At 43.4% G+C, this 25,919-nt stretch overlaps 1 protein-coding gene across 1 annotated transcript in view; it reads left to right on the forward strand.

Moving 5' to 3' along the window:
- Positions 1-771: 771 nt before the first annotated feature.
- The window catches only part of BACH2 (BTB domain and CNC homolog 2), a 148,398-nt gene continuing 123,250 nt past the window's right edge, over positions 772-25,919 (forward strand). The window contains 1 exon segment of the mRNA XM_013063724.2: positions 772-1,798. The gene's annotated coding sequence lies outside the window, so the exon portion shown is untranslated.

Here is a 25,919-nt window from a genome sequence, read left to right on the forward strand (position 1 = left end):
AATATGTTCTCCAGTAGAACTCTAATTTTATACCTGATGGTAACAAAATGTGATTCAAATATATCCTTTCTTGTGCTATGAACCAGAGTTTTCCTTCAGCTTTGTATCCTTTATCCCCCTTCAAAGACACTTCTCTTCAGATTCTTCTGGTGTAGTGTGATAGCTCCTGGGATTGTGTTGGTAACTCTGTGCTTCCCTTTGGAGAATTCTAGGACTTTTTTTGTTTTTTGTTTTTTAAATTATTGAGTTATTTGACACAGAGATTGAGAGAGAGCACCACAGGGGGAGAGGGAGAAGAAGACTCCCTGCTGAAGGGGGAACCTGTGGTAGGTCTCGATCCCAGCACCCTGGCATCATGACTGGAGCAGAAGGCAGACCTTTAACCTACTGAGCCACCCAGCTGACCCGAGAAGGCTAAGGCTTTGGATCAGGGTGAATTCTAACATATAGCCAAGGTTAGAAAGGACTTTGAGCACTGAAAGAAAACCCTGGTTTTTTTTAAAAAAATAATAAATAAATAAATTAGGGGATTATTAAAAGATTCATCTGAGAAATGGTGTAGGAATGTTATCTGCAAGTCTTTTGTCAATAGAAACACGACATCAGAAACTAATGATGGGGAGGGTATGTGCTATGGTGAGTGCTGTGAAGTGTGTAAAGTTGGCGATTCACAGACCTGGACCCCTGGGGCTAATAATACATTATATGTTTATAAAAAAAAATTTTAAAGTTAAAAAAATTAATGATGTACTATACAGTGGCTAATTGAACATAAATTTTTTTAAAAAGGGTAGGAAGTCTATAATGAGCAGCTGCTAGAATAGATTTTATTTTAAAAGATTTATCTATATTTGGCGTGGGTATGAGCAGGTCTTCTCCCCTGTGTCAGACTGAAGTTCTTTGAAAGCAGATTCTTCTAGGTTCTTCTCTCGGCACCCCTTCCCATCCTTTGTGTCCTTGTTTATGATCAGAACTCAAGTAGGTGCTGAATTAATATTTCGGTGTCTCTTGAGTGACAGATGAATGAACGTGCTCAGTTAATGCAGGTACTATGTTTGCCTTGTTGCTACAGAAGTCCAAGGGTGTTTTGATAAAAATCCGTGATTGTTAAATGCCCAGGTTGGTTGGCTCCAGGTGTGGGGAAGTGGTGTGCAGTCCTTTGATCCTCCCTAGGAGAAGGAGATGCTAATGTGGATAATAAGAATTTGCTACTTTGTCTTCAGTTTCGGTTTGACCGCCTCGCTTCACTGAGTCACAGCGCTCGCTCTCCGGGGACGGGCATGTCATTTAAGCCTGAGACTGTCCTTTGGACAGTTTATTACATTGTAACCTGAATTTCCCGCTACATGAAGAGCCGGCGTTGGTCATAAAATTTCAAGAACGCGTTAAACGTTATTTGGTTTGTAGTTGACATTGAGATTAACTTTCTCTAACCTAAACCAGTGAAAACCAAAATGCTCCTCACCACATAAAAGTTTTGCTTTCGCTGTGTTCAGACCCCTCCCACCTCCTCGGAGCACAGTCATTTGGAGGCTAGTTTGGGGGCGGTGTGGTTGTATCTCAGTGGTGTATGACCCACTTTTTCGTAACACTTAATTACCCGTGTTTTTACAGCACTAGTCAGACGGTCTGACGAGAGTGGACTCTAACCCAAAAAAGGTTTTCTGATACACCTCACCAGGGCTGTTCTAGTACCGTGCGTTATCGGAAGAAGGTGTTAGCTGCGCAGGGCGTGTGTTAGCTACCAGAGGATGACAGAACATTTCCTCTAGTTTCTGGATAATGAGCAAGCACACAGGTAAAGAAAGACGCCTTTCTCAGAGTTGCCTCCTTTTGTGTCTTAATTATTTTGCTGAGCTGACTTTTAAATATTGATCACTACCTGCCTATGTGTGCTGTTGGGTCTGCAGAGGGTTGGGAAGAACAAGCATTTTAATTGCTCCCCTGGGACCTTAATAATTTAACTTTTCACTAAAAGTCTAAAGAGATGGCAAATCAGCAGGAGGTCCTCATCTCTATCCTCTCTGTGCCCCTAGAAAACGTCCTCTTCATCACTGTGTTTTTCTGGTTCGCTCTCAAAGTGTCTGTCTTAGCATCAGCTGCTTGGTGGGCTGCCGGCCATGCGGTGGGGACTGTGGACGGCGCGGACGGGGAGGGGGCTGCACGGGAGGGAAGGGGGATGGCAGGAGGCTCCTGTGCCTTGGTGTGCATTGTCCCACTGCAAACTAAAAGCAGATTTAGGGCAAGTGATACTGACCCAACTTGGGTGAAATCATTTCCGACCGTCTGCTCCGTCTTAGAAATGCTTATGCTTCTGCTGATCCCTTTGGTTCATTTGAAGAACTTTTAAAATGTTGTCGTTGTTTCAAAACAAAAATGCGGTAGGTATCATCTCCCTGGAGGTACAGAAACGTCTGCGGGTGCATTGCCTTGCTGAAAGTTGGCTGACATGCGGCTCGCAGCAGGGAAGTGCCCGCGCCTGGCGGGTCATGCTCGCCTGTGCGCTGAAGGACATACCAGCGCAGAGTCTTGGAAAATGCCTGTAGATTAAGTCAACGTTGTTTTCCCTGAAAGTCCTGATACAGAAAAAGAGTGAAAGTACCAACACTAACTGGAAAAAATGTCACTCATTTTAGCCTCTTTGCATCCCTTGTGAGGACAAACCCTGGGTTGGGTTTTTTGTACATTTGTGAACTTGGCGGTAGGTGGAGCAGTGTGGGTGGCCCAGAAAAAGTAGCGGTTAGAATAAGATTTTCCATTTATTGCCCTTTGTGCATGGCTAAAAATAAGATTCATACAAATCAGAATATGTAGTGCAAGCACAATCACTCTGTTAATTCTGATGACTGGCTTGCCCACATCTTTGCATCTGTCTGGTAAGTGGTGCATTGGGAAATAAATGTGACTCTGTTTAAGCAGCAAGAGGTGGCCAGGTTTTTGCGCTTTTTGTCTGCATGTGCTAGTTTTATCAGCATTTTCCCCTTCCGAAGGAAGAAAGACACGACTCATACATAAACAGATTGTGTCGATGGAAGGTTGAAAGAAGATGTGATAGAATCTTCAGATCTTTTTTTTTTTTTTAAAGTAATTGCCTTGTTTGAAATGCTGTTTTAAAGCATCCATCTTTTTGACTCATTGTTAGAAAGTTGTTTCTTGAAGACTCGTAGAACAGCAAGGGAAGGAGCTCTTAGTGGTGTTGCCAAGAGATTAGCCACGTCTTCTGTGTGGGGACTCATGGGCTGGTGGGGAAAGGGGACAAGGATGAGGGAGAGCATGCCTGTCCTGGAATGCCCTCCGTGGACACAGATGTTGGGGGGTGGGGCAGTTAACCAAGTAAAAACTCCCCTTCCTCTGACTGCTGAGTCTGCTGCAACCACAATAAGCGATAACTGCCAGTTTGTGGCTAGAAGAAACACCAAAGAGAGGTGGCGTCAGCGTTCACAGGGAAATTTGGACCTTCGTGATCCCAGTGATGGTGCTGTCCCCATTCCACTGGCTGAGTGGCTGTGGCATTTCCAAAGAATGAGAATGTCTGCAAGTGCTGTGAGCCTTTCAGGTTGATGTCATTTGTGAAATGAGATGAGTCAGAAGGACAGTCATTCCAGAAGCCTCTGGAAATTGAAGACTGTAAATCACATTCCTCACTGGTTTCTCCAGCAGAGGCAGACAGGAAAGCATGGTGGTTCAAGCAAGGCAAGAGCTTTGGGAGAAGGAGGACTTGGGACCAAATTTGAGCTTGGCTGTGGGCTGACCTTGATCTGTTTACTTAATCTTTCCTAAGCCTGGTTGTTTTTGTTTGAAAATGGGAATAGGGATAGCACCTACCTCAGAGTTTGGTTGTGGGGATTAAATGAAGTAACGTATATGAAGCACAAAGCCAGCATTTAACAAAACGACGGGGTTGTTACTCTGATCTGTGCTTTTGTGACATAGGAATGTGCTGGAGATTTTTAGGGCATTTGGGGTTCCTCCTGTATGCTTGGGGTGTGAATTTTGGAATTAAATGGACACACGGTCAGCCTCCTGTTCATTGTTTCTCAATTAGAAAGCGACAAGTCATTTACGGAGTAGTTTGGTTCCTCATAGGGTTACCGATGCCATCTGGGGGGGTATTTCTTTATTTTGCCATTAAGCCAGCACAACGTAAGCCTCTCTTTCCTTTTAAGATCAGTACGGTGTTGAGCACATTTAGTTATTTTTACCTTCTCGCTATGTTTTTTATTTAAACATGGATATTTCGGTTCTAACATCTGTGCATGTTAATTGTAGTACCTGCTGATATACATTCTGAAAGAGAGAGCACTAATGGTGTAATCAAGTACAATTTTAAATATTTCAGGTGGGAATGGGCAAAACTTCAGGAGCAATTAGTTTCCATGGTGGTGTAATTCCCTACAGAAAACATTGCATCTGTTACAATTCTGGTTACCAGTCAGTCCTAGAGATGACCAGATACTGACAGGCAGAAAACAATCACTGTTGCTTCTTTTAGTTTTTATTCTTTTTTAAAAAATTACTTACTGTTTAATTTCGTGTATACCTGCCCTTCTAAGAGTCTTTCTGTCCACCAAATTTTTCCATTTAAAAAAAATAAATGTATGGACGCCTGGGTGGCACAGTTGATTAAGTGTCTGCCTTTGGCTCAGGTCATGATCCCAGGGTTCTGGGATAGAGTCCTGCATTGGGTTCCTTGTTCAGCAGGGAGCCTGCTTCTCCCTCTGCCTGCTCTGCCTGCAGCTCCCCCTGTTTACGTGTGCACGCTCTCTCTGAAACTATAAAAATAAAATCTTTTTTTTTTTTTTAAGTAAATATAGGGATACTGCATGGCTCAGCTGTTTAAGTGTCTCACTCTTGATCTCAGCTCAGATCTTGACTTCAGGGCTGTGATTCAAGCCCCGCATTGGGCTCCACGCTGAGCATGGAGCCTATTTAAATAAATAAAAATATTTGGGGCACCTGGTTCGTTCATTTGGTAATGCATACAACTCTTGATCTCAGAGTTGTGAGTTCAAGCCCCAAGCCGGGTGTAGAGCTTGCTTAAAAAAAAAGGAAAATGTAAAATATTTTATTTTCATGATAAGGTCATAATTGATAGGCATCACTCAGTTTCTTTGGTTAACCTTTAGTATTAGATGCTAAGGGTACACATCAGACCCTTCCTTCAGTCGCCTCCATGACCTTTCTCGGATACAGTGTTTTCATTTATCAAATTAAAAAAGAAATTACGACTGCAACTTGACTTTGCCTCACCTGGGACCTGACAAGAAGTGATAAATGAGATCAATAAGCTAAGGAATTGAAACATGAGAGTGATAGAAAACAGTGAAGGCTTGGTTTTACCAATCGATATATTTTGCTAGTTTTTTGTTTGTTTGTTTTAATTTCTCTCCATTATTTTTTTCATGGTCTGTCCTATCTGCTGACAAATACAACTTCCAACTTACACCTTGTGTTTCAGCATCACCATTGGGGTTTCTGGGTTTTTAACGTTAGTCCCCCACAAGCTGGAGTGGAGAGGTTTCTCAGCTGAAGTCCACCAGTAAGATCTGTCTTTCATTAGAATGGTGCCCAGGTTCTTACTATATATCCAGACAGTGCTGCTTTTTAGAATTTTTTCCATTGAATGAAATGGAAGAAAGCTTTTTAGAGAGAGCAAATCATTTGAAGTAACTAACAAAGTTCTTGGCATTATGGATATCGCTTTAGTCCCTTTTATGGTTATATAGCTTTAGTCCCCTCCCTGAACACAGACACTTTGCCTGCGTTATTATATTTTGCCATAGACTGGAGTATCTGCAAAATCCATAGGCAAAGGAAGGTGATGAATGAGGCTGTGGCTGTGATTTCCTCCCACACCTTCATAAGGAATGACAGAGACTCTGAAATCCATGCCATTGATACACCGTGTGCTTCTTCCAGGATAACAGCCAGTTTTATCCTTCATGTGCAGTTTGAGGGTACTGGCTGGGCTGAGCTCATTATTCCTCTGGTTGAATAATGTAAAGCATTTGCAATGGAGATTTACTCTAATGATGTATTTTAAGTGCATGTCCGCATTGCTGGTTTAATGCACTCAGTCATGGAATGCTTTAGAGTTTATTGCTAATGGATGAATCCCCGGGAAAATCGGAATTTTCAGTAAGATTGACATTTGGAGTGAGAAATATAAATCTAATGAGAGCATTTTAACCAAGGTTTGTAATTAAGGCTGAATGGAGTAAATTTGGACGCGCACACTACAGAAGGGCACAGCAGAAGGTGAAATTTCACGCTCCGCCGTGAATGAGGGATGAAGGCTGCTGCATCAGTGTCAGGCCACGACACTAGGGAGTATAAATGACACTGTCACCAAGTGCTGCACAGGGTCCCAGGGGAATTCCACTCCAGTAAATTGCATTACTTAGACAGACCCGACGGCATTGTGTCGGAATGAGAGGAGGGAAGAGAAAGCTGTCAGCACCAAGTGGAAGATATTACAGTGGAACCGGCTGCAGGGAAGGAAATCACTGGTTCCCCTTCCAGCTGGGTATCTTGTATTCTCCTTCTCTAGTTCACAGAAGTTACAAGTGCACACCTGTAAAAGCGCATCGTGTCGACGTGGGGTATAGGGCATGTGGTCATTCGAAAAGGAATAAATGGAAGTGGATCTGTATGAATTGGTTGGTGTGGGGATGTCTTTCGTCTTCGTGGCCCGGTGTATTAGATGTTCAGCACAGACTGGACCTTCTTTTCTTTTTTTTCTTTTTTTTTTTTTTAGATTTTTTATTTATTTGTTTGACAGACAGAGATTACAAGTAGGCAGAGAGAGAGAGAGAAGGAAGCAGGCTCCCTGCAGAGCAGAGAACCCGATGCGGGGCCCTATCCCAGGACCCTGGGATCATGATCTGAGCCGCAGGCGAGGCTTAACCCACTGAGCCACCCAGGCGCCCCTGGCCCTTATTTTCTTTTCTGTGAGTGAGGATTCCACATACGGTATTAGGGTGCAACCATCGTTCTCTCTGTCACATTGTTCCCTTTCAAACCCTGCTTTAATAAGAACATATGTCTCTTTTTTTTTTTTTTTAAGATTTTATTTATTTATTTGACAGAAAGAAATCACAAGTAGATGGAGAGGCAGGCAGAGAGAGAGAGAGAGGGAAGCAGGCTCCCCGCCAAGCAGAGAGCCCGATGCGGGACTCGATCCCAGGACCCTGAGATCATGACCCGAGCCGAAGGCAGCGGCTTAACCCACTGAGCCACCCAGGCGCCCCTCTTTTTTTTTTTTTTTAATTTTATTTATTTATTTGACAGAGAGAAAGATCACACGTAGGCAGAGAGGCAGACAGAGAGAGAGGGGGAAGCAGGCTCCTTGCTGAGCAGAGAGCCCGATGCGGGGCTCGATCCCAGCACCCTGAGATCATGACCTGAGCCGAAAGCAGAGGCTTAACCCACTGAGCCACCCAGGCGCCCCAGAACATATGTCTCTTGAATCCTCTCTTAACACTGGTCTTCTCCCAGCACCTTCCCTTCCAAAGGGAAACAAATGGCACCGGCGCTTAGCATTTCGGTTTGTAAAAGAACTCAAAGTTAAGAACAGTGGATTCCTAGAGTGCAGTTTGGGGTGAAAAACTATTTTTTCCCCCTCTGTTTTCTTTTTACCCCCTGCAGTGAGGTGAGGCCACCCGTTTTGTGGTCCATCTGTCAGACTAGCTCTAGGGAAGAATTAGGAGAAGAGAATAAGAGCATTGGTTGCCCCACTGCCTTCTAAGTCACTGAAGATGTGCCAGTGCTTTGTCTAGTTTGACCTCCAATGCCAGTTCTTGAAAAAGCCAGTTGCAAGGGCTCTGGAATTAACACAGTCACTTCTGAACCAGAAGTGACCTTCTCCATGGATATCCTTCTCCATGGATAGAGATTTGAAACCGCATCCTTTCTGGCTTTCTTGAATATGTTGTATTTTGTCCTTAGGGAAATAAACCTGATAAGCATCTCTGATAATCTGTTAACAGGAAGAACACATACTATTCTGTGGAATGTTTCTGTAAGGCTTCCAGATGGTAGGTTTTAAGCAACCTTTCTGAAATAGGACACAAATAGGTAACAGTGACAATAGTATTATCTTGGATTTAACTTTTATTCTTTCTAAAATATACTCTCTCCATATCATCTGTATGCTTTAGTCTTTATTTTGTCGCTATAGTTACAGTCTTATCTTATTCATCCAAGCCTAAAACTTAGTAAAACCAAGATACTTGGAAAACTAGTTTTGGGGATGATAGGAAAAACCTAGTTTAACGAGAAAAATGGTTGTTACTTCTTTTTTTTGTAAGGCACCATCACCTTAAAAAAATCTTGTTTGAAGGGAGCATCTGGGTGGCTCAGTGAGTTAAGTGTCCGACTCTTGATTTCAGCTCCAGTCTTGATCTCAGGGTTGCGAGTTTGAGCTCCACACTGAACCCAGCATGGAGCGCACTCTCAAAAACTGTCAGTTGATGATCCTAAAATAATAACTCACTGTAGAAGCATGATATAAAATGTCTTAGTGCCATGTGCCATCCTCGGCATACAGACTGTGCTTATAGACTTTGCTTTATTTACTAAAGCTGTATAAAAGTCTAGGACTCTTTGCTGTATGGGAAATGAGAGTCTCTCCCTAAATAAACTCACCAGAGTTTGGTTTTTTTTCCTTTTTTCTTAACTTTATTTTGATGGTAGTATGTGCCTTATATCTTATATTTTCTCTTTATCCATGACATCGATTAGGAAATCACAAGTGTTTTGTTGTTTGCCATGGTAGTACACATGCAACATATTTCTTTGTCCTGGCCTCTTTTTTAAATCTTTTTTTTTTTTTTAAGATTTTATTTTTATTTATTTGACAGAGAGAGTTCACAGTAGACAGAGAGGCAGGCAGAGAGAGAGAGAGGAGGAAGCAGGCTCCCTGCTGAGCAGAGATCCCGATGCGGGACTCGATCCCAGAATCCTGAGTCATGACCTGAGCCGAAGGCAGCGGCTTAACCCACTGAGCCACCCAGGCGCCCTTGTCCTGGCCTCTTGATGCAGCATCCTGTCAACGTACATCTTTGGGTTTTTCTGAATTTAACCTGATGGGAGAAATTTAACAGCACCTCGAATGGAACTGGTTTAGATACTCCTCCGCTCTGTAGAGGATCCTGGTTCCTGCCTTCCTACCTGTGTCTGACTGTATTCTCTTCTTGTTCTTACATTAAAATTGGAAAGGGAGAAAGGGGCTGCTCCTTAGGAGATATAGGTCTGTAGAGAATTGTGAGTACTCATTCAGAAGCTATTCTGAGTTCTGAGAAATATAATGAACTCGAGTTTGCGTCCTGCTGAATCCCCCATTAGCGATCCCACCATCATCACTACCTCTCCACCTGATTCTGTTTTCCCAAAGATGACTGATATTTTCCCTAATATTCTGAATGGAGTATTTTCCCAGTGAAACACATCTTGGAAGGAATTGGGTCTGGTTGCCCAGCAGGACTGCCTCTTTAACAGTTTATCGGGTGATTCTCAATTGTCCTTGTAAGTGCTTCTGTTTTACATTACCTTGAAGCCTGCTCTGTGGAAGAGACTTTACTGTGGACCTTGATTTACTCACCAGAAGTCGACCCATTAACATTAGCACTTCACTTACGTTATCGTTGTGTGTTTCCAAATGACAGCCTCTGCCACACACTGCCCTGTTCCCCTGAGTTCCCAGTGCTGCAGAAAAAGAGACTTTTGTTCTGACTTGATGAGGAAAAAAAATGCAAACAACAACACCAGCTCCACCACCAGAGATCCTATAAAGACATGTTCAAATGAACAATAAGGTCGTTTGTTCACATATGACATAAGGATATAAGAATTTAAACAATAAGACCCCTTGTGAAATGTGGCAAAATATGCACCACAAACGTTGTGAAGTTCTCTGTCTCATGGAAGGCAGTTTTTACACGGACTTCAAAAAACCCATTAACGTATAAACCACCCTTTAAAAAAAGAAATGAAATCACTTGTCTTGCTACAACATTAAAGCAATTTCTGTTCTAAGGAAAGCTAAAATGCATTCATTTATATAAAGTGTGCACTATAATTTATTAAAAAAATACAGTACTCTATTAGGAAATGCAGTGCCTCTTCTCTCCTTCACCTGAAATGGGAAATCCATCATTTTACCAAGATCCTTCTTCCTTTGAATAGTATTTATTTCTTCAAAATGAAAAAAAAAAATTCCTTTAAATCACTTAGATTCCAGATGAAGTTTTAAGGCTTGATAACAGTTCTCGAAATCCTTTGACACTGGCGAAGCATGAAGAGGGAATAAGCCTGTTTTAAAGGGAAATTTTAATTGAATTTACTTTTATTTGAACCTATCCTTCTCCACTTTGAGCCTCAAAGGGAGGTTTGGGGGACGCCTGGGTGGCTCAGTGGGTTAAGCAGCTGCCTTCGGCTCAGGTCATGATCCCAGGATCCTGGGATCGAGTCCCGCATCGGGCTCCTTGCTCGGCAGGGAGCCTGCTTCTCCCTCTGCCTCTGCCTGCCTCTGTTGTCTGCCTGTGCTCGCTCGCTCTCTCTCCCTCTGTCTCTGGCAAATAAATAAATAAAATCTTTAAAAAAAAAAATGGGAGGTTTGGTATATTTGCAAACCCCAGCAGGACGATGGCAGAAAAATGCAGAGATCTCCTTGTCAGCTTGGATCGGGGTCTCTGATCGGGGTCGTGCCCAGAATTGTTCCTATTTTGATGTTCCGATGTTTAAAATGTGACCTTCTGGGATAAGGGAGAAGGGAGGTGCACGATTTCACTGGCCAAAGGTGTTCCATTGAGCTGGCTTACTATTATTATACTGTAAAGACTTTCAAGTATTTGCAAATGGATATATATACAGCATCCTTGCAAAATCCTCTTAATTGAAGAAATGTTTCATCTCTATCTCTGTTGACAGAAAAGATTGCCTACTGATAATTGCTTTGCTTAAGTGTCTGATAATATGCCAGGAATGAGAGCATTCTGTGTTAGGTCATCTTTAATTATGCATGTACCACCTGTCAGCTCTAAATCAGCACCAGATTAGATTCTCATGGAGTCGGTACTGGGAGGGTTGGGGGGAAGCTGAGGTGATCTCTTTTAGAAATAACAGAAATAGAGAATAGTAAACATGGCTTATAACCTGCAGATTTTTTTTTTAGGGAACCTCATCTTCATTGTTCTGGACCAGGAATAAGCTATTGGTACATCTGAGAAATGTTTGAAAGCTTGCCCAAGCTACCTCAAGTAAAGATAAATCACTGTGAGAGAAGATGGTAGTCCCATCTGTTGCATTTCCTTTTTGCTCCTTCTCGTCATTGTAAATGAGCCAGGGAAAAGCTCAGAAACATTTTTTATAAGCTATGTGAGGACAGGAAATATGTTAACGATGTTAGATTTCATACATTTCGGGGGTTTTTTCAGTAGATTGTTGGCTTTTTTTAGAAGGACAAATGTGGGTTGGAAATAATGCTTGTTACCCTCTGTCAGCTTTTGATAGTTTTATTCTCACTTTTCAGGGTTGTTTGGGACTTTCTGGTGGGATGTTTAGGGTTCTTTACGAAAGGTTCTGTTCTCTCTTCTATCCTTTGATATTTTGGATTCGTGAGAGGTGTTTCTCTTTGTTCACCTGTCAGAGGTTTCGGGGAAGCCTTGAGTTGTCATGCGCTTTCAGAGGAGGGGGTCGGGTGACCGAGAGCCTGCAGGCAGGGAAGGAACAAGCAGAAGGAAATGACAGGTGGATGAGTTACCACATCTTGAGTTTCTTGAATTCCCCTGCCAAGGTGAAGTTCCTAGCCTGTCTGCTTTCCAGACTGAGAAAACAGCCTTGGTAAGAGTTTGGCCTTAGAAACAGGAATTTAGAGATCCTTAAATGCCTTATTTCAAACACTGCTGGCTAGAGGCGGTGAAGCGAACAACAGGTCAGCTGATAAAGGGGCAAAGACCTCTGACGCCTGTGAAATCCTTCCCGAGCGCCATGGTCTACCTCAGCGCTCTGAAGGAACGTTGGCCGCTTTTGAATTCTTGAGGCGCCATTTGCTTTTTGACCCTAATCACGCAGTCCACTGAGGTGGAAGTACAGTCTCTGAAAAGAAGACCAGATTCAGAATACTTATTACATTAACATTGCCAGTGCTTTGGCAATTTAACCCTCACTTAATACTTGCAGTGCCCAGGTATTCTAAGAAGAATGTTGGGCTCCATACGATGGATGCTTCTTAAAACAGGAGAGTGCAGTTTATTCCAGGCCTTCGATGACAGAAAAGGACATCAGAGAAAGAAGCAAAGCCAGAGGAAAACTGAAGAAAAGAATTGAGAGGAGACACGGGGAGGTGGGGGAGGGAAAAGAGTCCCGCCATGCTCTCTCATGCCAGCTTACCTTTGCAAGATCTTTCCCCATCTACTTGGAAAGCTCTTCTGCTCTCTCCACCTGGCTGACTCTTGCTTTGAGTTGTTCGAGTATCATCTCTAAGTGCTTTTTTTTCTTTCAGGCTAAATTAGATGCCCGTCCTCTGTGATGCCACGGCACAGTGCCTGCTTCCTTCCCAGCACTTAACATGCCTTACTGCAAGAGCTTGTTTGTTTCTCCTGCTCCCCAACAAAGTGGTTGCTGGAAAAGCTAACATTATCCTAATTGTGACAGCAGAAGTCACATGCCCAGAGAAAGAAAGAGTAGTAATGATCTCATTGGACTCCACGGTACTTAGAGCACATTAACTGTATTTCAAACGATTTTAATAGTACATGAGGCAAGATAAATAGACAAATTTGAGCATGGTTCATGAACAGGATCAGGAATGGGAAGGCCTTGAGAGAGTGTGTCCTGTAACCAGCGTTTGAAGGAACTGTGGAGGGCCAGCCTGGAGAAGGGAATAAGAACAGGAGACACAACAGCTGTGCTTAGATAAAGGAAGGACTTTGTCTCTCTAGAAAAAGCAGAACCAAAAGGTAGAAGTTACAGAGAAAGAGATTTGGGTTCAGAACAATAATATCCTTGTGGCTGGAACTAGCTGCCAGTGGAACCAGTGACCCCATTTGGTAGTAATAAATCCCCCCTTAGTGGAATGAGAATCACTGTGTTTTGGGACCATGTTTGGGAACTGCTATAAACAAGATTCCTGTGCCGTGTGTGAGCACAAACCAAATACCTTACCATTATGGTGTCTCCCTGTATCTCCCACCCCCTGTCCTTCTGGCAACCATTTGTTTGTTCTCTGTATATCTGATTCTGCTTTTTGTTTGTTTGGTTTGGTTTGTTTTTTAGATTCCACACATGAGTGAAATCAGGTGGAATTTGTCTTTCTCAGTCTGACTTATTTCACTTAGCCTAATACTCTCTAGGTCCTTCCACGCTGTTGCAAATGACAAGATCACATCCTTTTTTATGGCTGTGTAATATTCCCCCCCTACACACACACACACACACACACACACACACACACACGCCCCTACATACATACACACACGCACACACTACATCTTCCTTAACCATTCATCCTATCAGTAGACACTTGGGTTGCTTCTGTATCTTGGCTATTGTAAATAATGCTGCAGTAAACCTAGGGATGCATATATCTCTTTGATGTTCTTTATTTCTTTGGGCAAATATCCAGTAGTTGAATTATTAGATCATCTGACCCTATGGTTATTTTTAAGACGTAGAGTCCCTATTTCATGTAGAGTCACAGTCTGGATGACCATACGTCAGCAGCCCAACCTTCACGTGGCACCTTGTTAATCCCATGCTCAGCCCTCATAGGCTCACAATTTATAGGCTGAAACTGGGGATGGAGTACAGGGTGGGGAGCTGGTTACTTCCTCAGGAAGTTGGTATGGTGAAACAGAAGGAGCACTGGGTTGTGTCCCAGTTCACATGCATCCTAGCTTCTTGCTAGCTGTGCGAGTATGAGTGACTCCCTCCAAGCCTCCAGTCTCCACGTCTTGCCATGCAAAATAGAAATCATGTTCATTTCACAGAGTTGCCTTAAGGCTCAAGTAAGGTAAAGGAATCCTTCGTGGGCAGCAGTGTGCTACCCATAGACGGGTACTTGTCCAGAGCCCTAGCTCACCCCTGATGGCCTGTGAACTCAGCGTTGTCACCAGCGCAGTGGGCATCACAGTCTTCCTTGCAGGGTTGTTGCAAGCAAGAGGATGGAACAAAACATAGTGTGTGAAAGCACAGTGCTCGCCCCAGAGCAGGTCTTCCAGATGGTCAGCCTCATTTCACCCTCCGGATCGGGGAGACTTGGAAAAGGAGATCCCCAGCTCACCCACCTCTGCTGCTCAGTTCCGCAGAACCTTCTTTTACCTGCCCCCGCGACTTGTCGCGGTGCCCATACCCTCTCCTGTTGCCCTGTCATCCCAGCACGGAGCTGCCTTCTCTGCTTTTTCTGCTTCTTCCTTCCTCTTCTACTTCCCATATTCCCAGTACCCTTTTCTTCTCTTTGCCATCTCATTTCCTCTTCTGTCTTTTTTTTTCCCCTGCATTCTGGGTAGGATTGTTCTGATAAGCACAAAGTACTTTAAAAAGTAGTGTTTTGTAGGAAAGTACTATTTCTTACAATTTTGTGTTCAAAATAAGAGGTTAGCTTTGGGGGGGGGCGTGAGGTCTTTTTCATTTTCTTCTGAATTTGCTTAAAGTTATTCTTTATTTCAAATGTTAACATTTTCCCATCCCTCCATCCCTTGGGCTTATAGTCATTAATTTGCCAGACACACAGCAGCTGAGTGTCTCTGTGACATCGCTGGAGTTAGGAGAGTGTTGTTCACAGGGAACCTATCCCATATATTAACTCAGACAGAGCAAATTTCTAAATAAAGAGCTCCAGAATGCCAATTTGAGAGGAAGCCAAGCTGCTCCCATTGAAAGGTGGTTGCTGAAACAGAAAAGGCAATGGGCAGGGCAGGGGAACTTCCAACCATTTTACCAAGTCAGAAATTAGAACTGAGCTGTCCACATTCAGAGATCTCTTCCATCCATCCGTCCCTCCACGCTTCCATCCACTAAGTGCTCAGGAGACAGGTTCTTGTGTAAGAACCCACCGAAGGTCCTGGACAGACACTAGGTGAGTGATAGGACCTCTGCCCTCAGCCTTCCTGCTGTCTCCTCTGCCATTTGAGCAGCAGGAACAGTGGCTCCTTTTGTCTGTTCTATAATCCCATTAGTCCTCACGGGACAGTGACGGTAACAGTGCAGTAACACAGGAGGAATAGTAAAAACTGCAAGACAGAGGAAGAGAGAAGGAAGACCATCAAAGGAAGGAAGGCCATCGTATTAGCTGAAGTGCTGGAGGTGTAAACTGCTACATGCACTAAGTACAGTTTAATGATTGCAGTGAGCATCTAGAGAATCATGGCTACATATGGAAATTTGAATAAAGTTTACAGGGAAGTGTGATGTTAATTATCCTCATCTCTGTGGAAGTCAAAATGGGAGCCACACATTCTCTAGGTACATTCCTTAGATCACACATTTTCTCCCTTTAAGCTACGTTGCTTGTTATTTAACAGAGAAATGCAATTTTATCCCTCTGGTCATTTCTGTTAATCAGAGTACTGAATTCTTTCCTTTCTAAGGAAAGTAAAAGAAAAAAATTCATTTTGCCCCATCTTTTGTGGATCATAGCGTTTCTTTGGGGCCGTTGACCTAGTGGGAAGAGCATTGCTCTTGCTCTTGGGTCAGCCTCTGACCCAGCAGCAGCCAATTGATTTACTCATCTCCCTGGGTCTTTGTGGGAGGGTCAGGAGAAGAAATGCCTGCCTTGCATGTGCCCCTGGGTTGTCCTGACTCTCAGGAGAGAAGAGATGTATACAAAAGCACTCTGAAAATGAGGGGGCTAAATATGTAAGGAATTTTATTATGGAATATACCAATGTCCGTTTTATTTTTCATGGTGTATTTATGGGTTTCTAAAATCTTAGCCTAACCCTTGAGGTCATTTGCTATCTGCGATGTAGTCAACTAATTCCATTTAAAGGAAGCTTGCAACATCCTCAAAGAGAAATAACTTTTTCCTTTTTTCCAGAAAATTCTCTGGACATTTGTCTTGATCATAAATATGCATCTTGGGTTTCCACAATTGCTCCACTTTGTTTCTGTCTTCAGTGCCCACCACACTCCCCATGCAGGGCTGCATAAAGCTCAGTCCCCACCGTCAGAGTTCATAGTCCAGCAGTGGATGCAAGACGTACGTAAAGAGCTGTGACGTGGGTAGCAGATGCCAATTTATTTGACAGGTAGAGCCGGGAGTAAGGGCATATCTGGTGGCGATAACTAACCTTTGAAGCAGAATAATGAGAAAAGAAAAAGCAAGATACATTTGAGAATCAATGTATTGTCTGACCATGACTCTTGAATTTGTCTGCTCCCTCGTATTGCATCACAAGATCCTTGAGGACAGGGACTTTCAGTTCATCAACGCTATTATCAGTGGGGTCTGACGTGGGCTCACAAATAGTAGAGCTGAGTGAATGTTGGCTTGAGCGACTGTGTTCCAGACCATGTCATGCTCCGTTTCGGTCTCAAAATGAATACCTCCATTTTTAAGCTCATTAACTTGATTCTGTACAAAAATGGCTATTTGGGACCTTTTCAGAATTTTTTTTTTTTTTAACTCTGGAAAGGAAAACAAACTAATGAGGCCCTTGGACAAAGTTCTAGAACACAGAATAAGGAAAGTGATTTTGTAAACATTGGCAGGGCAGACCAAACACAGAGATTTCAAGAAACTCTCGCCGCAACAGGAACAGTGATTGCTGGAGCTTGCGTGTGTGTGTGTGTGTGTGTGTGTGTGTGTGTATGCAATTGTCTTTCTCCTTTATCAGGTTTAATGAGATAACAGAAACTCTTTTTACCCAGCAACCTACATGGAACAGTGATTTAGCCACTAACATTGCACTTATTGCTAGATTTGCTGGAATCCCACATTCTTTACTAAAATTTATAACCTCCATCAGTGAAGAAATACTTGTTCAATTCTCTGCTGGGTCCCCAGAGCCACAAACTATGCTTGGTATACAGCAGGTGCTTAATAAATATTTGCTGAATGAATGAACAAGTGTTCCAGAGTCTTATGGCAGACTCTGGGGAATAGAATGATGAGTAAGGTATAATCTTTGCTCCAGGAACTCTGTAATCTAATGACGAAGACAACACGTAAAACCAATAATTGTTTAGAATGTAGGAAAGCAATGAAAAACTATGCAGAGGTTTATTTTCTATTACTTAAATGTTGGTGCTGTTGTGACCACGTTGGAACAAGAAGATAAAGAACAATCAGCTTTTGTCACTGTTCTGTCCTTCTATTTGACGAACCTTTATCCTAAAACTTCTTGGGAGGTAGAGACTCACCATAAGCTCCAGGATGCAATCGTGCTCAAGTCTGCACAGAGAATAAACATGCACATCAGACTTCCAGGTCAGAGCCAGCTGCCACATAAAAACAGGCATTCCTGGCTTGAAACGATTCTTCCCAGCATCCTTCCTGTCCAGCCTCCTTTGCAGTTCCTCTTCCTCTCTCTTCCCTCTTAAAGTTTGGTGCTCCACAGCTCTACCTACGGGCTGAGTGACCGAGAACCTGACTAGGTCTCATTCCAGGCTCCACTTCCCTCTGCTGCTGTATACTAAACTGCCTGTTAGACATTCTTAGGGATTTTACATTCCATCTCTCCAGACTGGAACTCATACGTCCCCCTCCCATTTCCTCTGTTAAGAATAATCCCTCCATATCCACCCCTCAGACAAGCCCATGAGTCATCATCCTTCCCCCACACACCCTGCATCCAAGGAGTCTCCACACCTACTGATACCACCTTAAACCTCTCTGATCCCTGTCCTTCTGCAGTCGCCTGCTTCAGCCGGGCACCAGCTGACTGTTTTATCTCCAGCCTCTCCCACCCCGTCTCATCCCTTCTGCGCGAAGCCGGAGAGATCCTTCTAAGTCACAGACATGAACCAATGCATTCGGAACTCTCTCACACAGCCTGTAAGCCCGTGTGTGTCTGGCCCCTGCCAATTTCTCTAGCTGCATCTCCTGCCGCTCCACTCCATCTTCATTTCTATGTGCCGGGGTCTAGCACCTTACATGGGTTCCACGCATGTCTACTGAGTGAACCAGCCAAGCCGGGGCTGCGAGGAGGGAAGGACACTTGGGTGAGAATCCTCACAAGGGGAGGCAGAGGTAGGAATCTGTGTCATGTGCTCAAGAGAGACCAGAGGCTCAGAGAGGGGATTTAGATTGGAGACCAGAAGATACAGCTGGACACATACACACCTTGCCCTTTGGCAACACCGAATGATTTGAGGTTTCTCTACGTACCCTGTGGTTTCACGCTTTCTTGCCTTTGCCGCTTTCTCGGACCCTTTCCCCCTCGTCCAAGTGGCACACCTGGCAGGCCACCTCTTCTGTGAGGTTACCCCTAATATAACCTCCCTCCAGATGGTCTTTCAAAGCTGAAAGTGAAGTGATTTAGCCACTAAGCTTCTACTTTGGGTTCCATAGGTCCTTTCCTTCTTTACTGGAATGTGGTAACTTCATTGATGCAGAAATGTTCATGCTATTCCCTGATGAACCTCCCCGTGTGCCACCACCATGTCCAGTCAGTATCACACTCTGTTGGAATGATTTGTGTGCATCTGTTGCCCCCCCCAACCCCAACCCTGGACAGGAGACGAGGGACTGTATGTTTGCATATGTGTCTATCCTCTCTTTCAAACAGTGTCTGGCACACAGCAAACAGAGCTCAGGGGATGTTAGGCTGAATGGATGAGCACATCACCCTATCAGTCCATGGTCACGTCATGAACTCCAGCGTTGCCTTCTCCCTGCTCGCTCACACCGTTCCCCAGATGTGATCCGTTCTTTCTCCGCAGCCTTTCACACAAGGCTCCCCCCGCCCCACTGCGCTGGCCACCCTTGCGATGGGCATGCATTACCTCACGTCTGACCTTGCATTTGTCTCTCACCTCTGTGCCACTCGGCATGCTGTCCTTGGTTTAATCTGTCTCACACATCACTTTGATCACATCATTTGTCTAGCTGGGGTCCTTCAGCAGCACCTCTTTATTTACCGAATAATGTCCAGCTCCTCACCCTGGATTCAGGCCACTCCACTCCTGAATAGCCTTTATAGCCTGACTTCCCCCCTCTCAAGCCAAGCTAAATTCCACTGCATTCCACACATGGGCTTACCTTTCATTTGGGTTCTTTCCACACATTGCTCTCTCCTCCTTCCCCTAGTTATCAAAATCATACTCCTTTTTTTAAAGGTCTTCTTTCTTTTTTTTTTAAGATTTTATTTATTTATTTGACAGAGAGAAATCACAAGTAGTCGGAGAGGCAGGCAGAGAGAGAGAGAGGGAAGCAGGCTCCCCGCTGAGCAGAGATCCCGATGCGGGACTCGATCCCAGAATCCTGAGTCATGACCTGAGCCGAAGGCAGCGGCTTAACCCACTGAGCCACCCAGGCGCCCCAGGTCTTACTTCTTTATTTGAGAGAGAGAGAGGCATGAGAGGGGAGAGGGTCAGAGGGAGAAGCAGACTCCCTGCAGGATTTGGAACCCAATGTGGGACTTGATCCTGGGTCTCCAGGATCATGACCTGAGCTGAAGGCAGTTGCTTAACCAGCTGAGCCACCCAGGCATCCCCATACTCCTCTTTTACTACCAAACAAAATGGTTTTTTATTCTCAAATTCAGAGTGACAGTTCCAGCCCAGAATGACTTTCTTTTCTCTGTACTACTAGAACACTTGGTTTTATCACTCCTGTGCTCCCGATTACATGTTGCTTTTATTGTATTTACGGTTCATACTTGTGTCTACTCTATTCGAGGCATGGTACCACGCAGTCACCTGCCCTTTTTGTAATTCTACCCCCACCAGCAATGTTCATGACTTAAGGTCCCAGAGCTAGTGAGGGCGGAGCTGGGCTTCAGACCCCTAGCGCACGTTACCACAAAGGCGGGACACCACCCACTCTCACACCGCCGCAGCCTCACCCTTAACACGGTTTGTCCAGTGCTTCCCCTCGGGTAGGGAGAGGTCCTAGGTTATACCTAGCTTGGTTCCAGTGCAACATAGATCTCTTGAGTTTCCCCGTGTGCTTGTGAGACACAGTAAGTATGTATGAACAAATGCCTGAGATGTCCCCTCTTTCTGTTTATACTGAGGCACATGCTCCATCTGGTGCATAGGCATCAGGGGACCACGCAGGCTTACTATCCCCACTGACTCCTGGAGTAGTGTTTATTCTCACTCCTGGAATACGAAGTTATCCTAACTGTTCTCCTTGCCTGGAATCTACCACATTCTCTGCCACCAAATTAATCTTTGTAAATATCACCTTGGTCACTTTGCTCCATAACATTTGGTTTAAACTCCCATGCCTGACTTTCAGGGTCCTTTGCTTTGTATTGTCACCCCTGCCCCCCCATTCCAGAATCATGTGTCCAGCTGTACCTTCCACTGCCCCTCCCCCCATCTAAATCCTTTCTCTGAGCCCATGGTCTCTCTTGGACTGAGCACTTAGATTTCTACTTCTCCCTTATTTGTGGGGTTTATTTGGTTTTTTGGTTGGGTTTTTTTTGTTTTTGTTTTTTGTTTTTTTTGACATAAATGCACTTTCTCCTCTCCAGCTCTGGTTTATTAGTTTGTTCAGTAAGTGCACAATGAGCCTGGCTGTGAACCAAGCATTGTGTTAGGCTCTGGAAACATAAAAAAAAGAAAATAAGGCTCATTGTGCCCTCAGGGAGGCCCCAGTCTGCTGAAGTATATAGACACAAAAGCAAGCCGCACCCAGGTGTTCCACAACAGAGAAGCAGAATTATTCAGGTAGCTGGTCACATGCCACCCATCCATTAAGATCTGCCCAAGTCCATTTTCCATCCAAATTCATTTTTTTCTTTTAGCAGCCTTTATAATACTAATTACCCTGCAGCATGCATTTTGACATTTACTGACATTCTGCCTTCTATTGTCATTTAAGTGTGCTTTGCACATGTGTTCTACTTCTACGGGTGCATTTTAAGTGCCTTGAAATGAGGTTGATAAGCCTTATGTGTTTTATACCTGTTTTATCAGTTAGCATTTGCTGCGTAAGGAAATACCCCAAATGTCGTGACTTAAAATCATAAACATATATGATTTCTTACAATTCTGTGAGTCGACTGGGTGGTGCTTCTGGTTCAGACTGGCTTGACTGGAGCTGAATCACCTACAAGATAGAGAAGAACAAACTATAGCACACTGGCCTGCCTCTGCTTTTATAAGTAAGTTTGCCTCGGAATGAAGCCTCCCCCCGAGGGTCTGCGGCTGCTCCCACACTACAAGTTGAGGAGTTAGGATGGAGGCATATAAACAGCAATGCTGGAATATTTCTTTTCTGGTCCTTTGAGTAAAAGCTTGCCAACCCTGCTCTAGGATGACCTCACTTACTTGTTCAGTGGTTGGCAGGCTGGTTTGTCTGGGGAGGCTTGACTTGGGATGCTCATTCCTGTTTCACGGGGTCCCTCATTCTCTGGGAGGCCAGCCTGGACTTCTTCATATGGTGGAGTCAGGATCCCAACAAGTAGCAAGAGAGGGCAAGCTTCAGTATATAACCTTTGCTCAACTCTGGTTGCATCCCATTTTCTGCTGTCCCTTGGGTGAAAGCAAATCCTGAGGCCAAGCCCAGAGGCAGGGTTGAGGGTGGGGAGAGAGGAGCGGGGGCGGGGGGACAACTCAGGGGTCTGTATTACAGGAGCAAATATTGCAGCCATTTTGGGAAAAGGGTCTGCCGTTCCAGCTTGTTCTTTCTCAGGCACCCTCCCCGTCCCTTCTGTCCCCAGCGTTCAGCCTTGAGCATATGGTAGATTCTCAGTCCATGTTTTTGTGTAACTGAATTAAATGCATGAATTGAATCTTTGAGGGAAGGGCATACAACTAATAGTTACTGTGTGATTGTAGTGTGCCAGGTACTGTAAGAGGCCCTGTGATGCAAAGATGAACAAGACAGGCCGTTCCTACCCTCGGGGGCATGCAGTCGGACATCAGTTCTGTGTGTCCTTCTGTCTAATTGTGATCTAGATGCTCTCTTAGGTTCTTACTAAGGATCCTTAGTATTTCATTATGACCCATCCTTTCTTATCTCCTTTCTACCCCCACTACCCACCTATTATATGAACTTCACAAGCTTACCCATGGCCTAAGCTAGGGTAGGCCTCTTCCTCTCTCTTCCCTCGGAGCATCACCAACCAGCTGATCTTCCTAATGCATCACTTTCATCAAAGGCCTGTCCATTCAACAAATAGACTCTTTAATATCCTCTGTAAGCACACTAACACTGTCCCTAAATTCCTCTTTGTCTAGACTTCTTGCCCTTCTCTGAGTTTACATAGTGTGTCTCTATGTCTGTTTTCAGATGTGTCAAAGCCAGGCCTGGGGGCCGCCTCCTACATGCTGCCTTCCTGATTGCCCTTACTGAAAGTTATTTCCTTCTGTGCACTCACAGGGTAATGAGCTTAGAATGCAAATTAGATCGCACATGTCTCATACAGTCCGGCATCTGAATTATCTTCACTCATCCACCTCAGGCACAGCATCGCTACTTGAGATTATAGAGCAGGCCTTTTCCATTTCCATTTCCTCCTGAATGCCTTGCACAAAGGGGACTTTCAGGAAAATCGTGTTTTATGAGTAAATGGACAACTGACATTTGCATAATCACTTTTACCATTTCCAGACTCTTATTTGCCATATCTCTAGGAGGCCACTGATTTAAGTGTAATATTTTATAGATCATGAAGAAAGAAGAAATACCAATCAAACTATAGTGAGCTATCAATTTTAAGATATATCCTAATTTCTGAAACATCATTAAGTGGGAAAATATACATCCTAGAATCAGTGAAATATAAAATATGAAGTCCAATTTAAGTAGATACAAGTATTCAACTAGATATTTTTTAAAATATCTAATGGTGCCAGCATCAGAATCTCACAACAGTCATATAGGGGCAGTAGGATTGGTTGTATTACTTCTATTTTACAGGAAAGGAAAATTAAAGGTCAAAGAGGCTACGATTATTTTTCACAGTGAAACAGCTATAAATAAGAGAGCCCAATTTTGTGGCTGAGCCATAACTGCTTTCCTAAAATCACCTGTGGATATCAAAACCCTGAAGTCAGCCAGCTCTAAGTCTAATTATCAACATGGACCTTTTTCTGTCTTTTCAAAATTATATGCACATCAGTTGGCCTCTCAGTTTGTTTTTCCCAGCTGTATTGTTTTATCATATTACCCTAGGAACATCCTGTTGCTTGACATAACATAATGTGATGTGATGTGATGTGATAGTTCATGCTGCTTAGCAAAAATTAGAATGATTGTTGGATGCTTAGATTTTCTGGGGTAGTAATTAGCAGGCAGACTCTGCCTCACACACACCCAGAGGAGTTTCTCTACCATCCATGAGCCTCGAAAGAGTAGAAGGCTCTCCAAACCCAACACATCACTTAATTAATTACTTCATCTGAATACTTCCTTCTGGATTTTAAGAAGCACTCTCTGGAATATACAAGAGACAAGGCTTTTTTATTATTATTAGTAGTAGTAAATTCAAAGAGTTATTACACTTTGGAAGGAATTGGTATGTGCAATTTTTGACCTCTCTAGACATCAGGCTGATTTTCAAGAACAGGTGGATAGTACTAAAAACTCTCCCCTATATATGTCTGGTTGCGTTTTCATTGTATTCAAATTGCTAGGTAAAAGAAGAAAAACGCAAGTGGAAGAGTCTCCCCAGATCAGCAGGAACTGGAATGTGTTCAGGTCTTGGCAGAGTCAATTCAGCCTTTCATCTGTCCAAGGGGAGATGTGTTGAAATCCCCCCACTGTTCTCAGGACTACTCAGACTTCATTTGAGTAGCTTGTTGATTTCTGGTCACGGCACTCTGAAAAAAGCAGTTGGAGAGAGGGAAAATGTTGGGAAGACTAGCCAAATAATACAAAGTGAGGTCTATGTAGGAAAATTAAGAGGAAAAAGTTGTTTCTTTTGGAGAAGAAAAAGTGAAGTGAATGTCTGTCTTCAGAAGCTTAAGGGTTTTTTGATGAAGAAAATAATAGTTCAGCTATACTCTATACCCACTAAGCACAAAACAAGAGGAAAATGGCTTTTATTTCTGTTGGATACACTACATGGTGACAGAGTTCTAAAGTGTTCCCCAGGGATATCGCAGTGAGGTTGCCATTTTGAGATGGTTTGGATTCACTTGTCTATGGTGGAAAGGAGACCAAAGTAGGAAGTCTCTCCAGACCCCTTCAGCATTGTGACTGAGTTCTTCTCCTACTTTCCTAAGGACGTTGAACACCTTTTGGATTATGATTATCCACTACGTCGTGTAGTTTCTACCACTTGTTGCTATGACGTGGGTAAATTGGGAGTTAGGATGTAGTACCTCTCAGGAGAGTTTAGCTGTAATTAGGATTGCGCAGTCCCCAAGTCCTTATATAACACAGCATCCCAGCCTTTCTGTCCTCTAGGTTGTATGTGCAACTCCCGCCAAACACGTGATCCCCATGGCATCTCAAAAGACTTCTGCGCATTTGGCCTTTTCAAGAATGTTGCTCCCAAACATATTCTGTGTCACCTATATAATTAGTTTTCCCCTTTGTCCTCATCCTTTCCATTGGTATATAAAATATTTAATGGCACCCAATGGGGAAAAAAGAAAAAAAAAAACACTTCTTTTGCCACATCCTCCTCTAGCCTTTACCCTACCCACTTTACTGCTACCTTTAACACAAAATGTCTTGAGCTTTTTGTCTATAGGCATTAGCTATCTCTGCTCCCTCATGTAACCCTACTACTCCAAAAATGCTGATATCAAAGCCACCAATGTCCTTCTTGTCTCATCTTCCTCAGCTTCTCAGCAGCATCCCACACAGTCAGACTACTCACTTCTTCCTAAAACCTACTATTTTCTGGGCCTGCATGACAGCATAATTTCCCAGATTGTTGTGTGTGGTTTTTCTTCTCCCCTAGGCACCATTGCTGTCTTCTTTTCCGTTTAGTGTCTGAATTGGTATGCCCTGAGGCACCATCTTTTAACTTCATCTTATCTCTCTCTATACTTTGACTTGCTATCTCCTCTGCTCCCAGAAGTTCATGGTACGGACTCTCCCATTTATATCTCCAGCTCTGACCTCTCCCCTGAATATCAGGCCCATATATCCAGTGGTATACTTGACATGTCCATTTGGATATTTAATAATCACTTCAAAATTACATAGCAAAAGCAGAACTTAGGTTCTAGTTTTTCCATATTCTAAGATCTTACAAATTCTCAGATAAAGATTATCAAATAAAGAAACAAATATACACAGGCAACAAATAATACACTGATTATCCCTTCCCTACCAAGGACTTTAGATGTTTGAATTATCATATTTTTAAAAAAGCCTACCATAAAAAATAATAATATTTTTTAGGATAGAGTACAAAAATAACCAGCAACAGTGGGCTATCAAAATCAGACAAACCTGAAAAAGAAGTGAAATGAAAAAAATTAATTGACTAACCAAAAAAATTAGTGGATATGCTCATTTATAATTGATGAATTCATGAACTAGAAAATCAAACTATTTTCATACAGTAGAGCACAAATGATAAGGAGAGGAAATGTAAGGAAGAGAAGTTAATAGTGTAGAAGGCAGAAGAAGAAGACCTGGCATATGCTGATTCAGGGTCCCAAAGGGGAAGAACATATAGGATAGTGGTGAGACAGTGAAATTCTGGCTGAGAATTTTCCAAATAAGATGAGATATATGGATCCACAGATATAGGAAGCAATAAGTGCTAAGCAGACAAATACAAAAGGCATACATAACCTTTACAATGTATTATGATTGCGCATCACTGAAGACAAACTTCTCA

This window comes from Mustela putorius, unplaced genomic scaffold, assembly GCF_011764305.1.
Source record: "Mustela putorius furo isolate JIRA1106 unplaced genomic scaffold, ASM1176430v1.1 tig00000166_pilon_pilon_pilon, whole genome shotgun sequence".
NCBI lineage: Eukaryota > Metazoa > Chordata > Mammalia > Carnivora > Mustelidae > Mustela > Mustela putorius.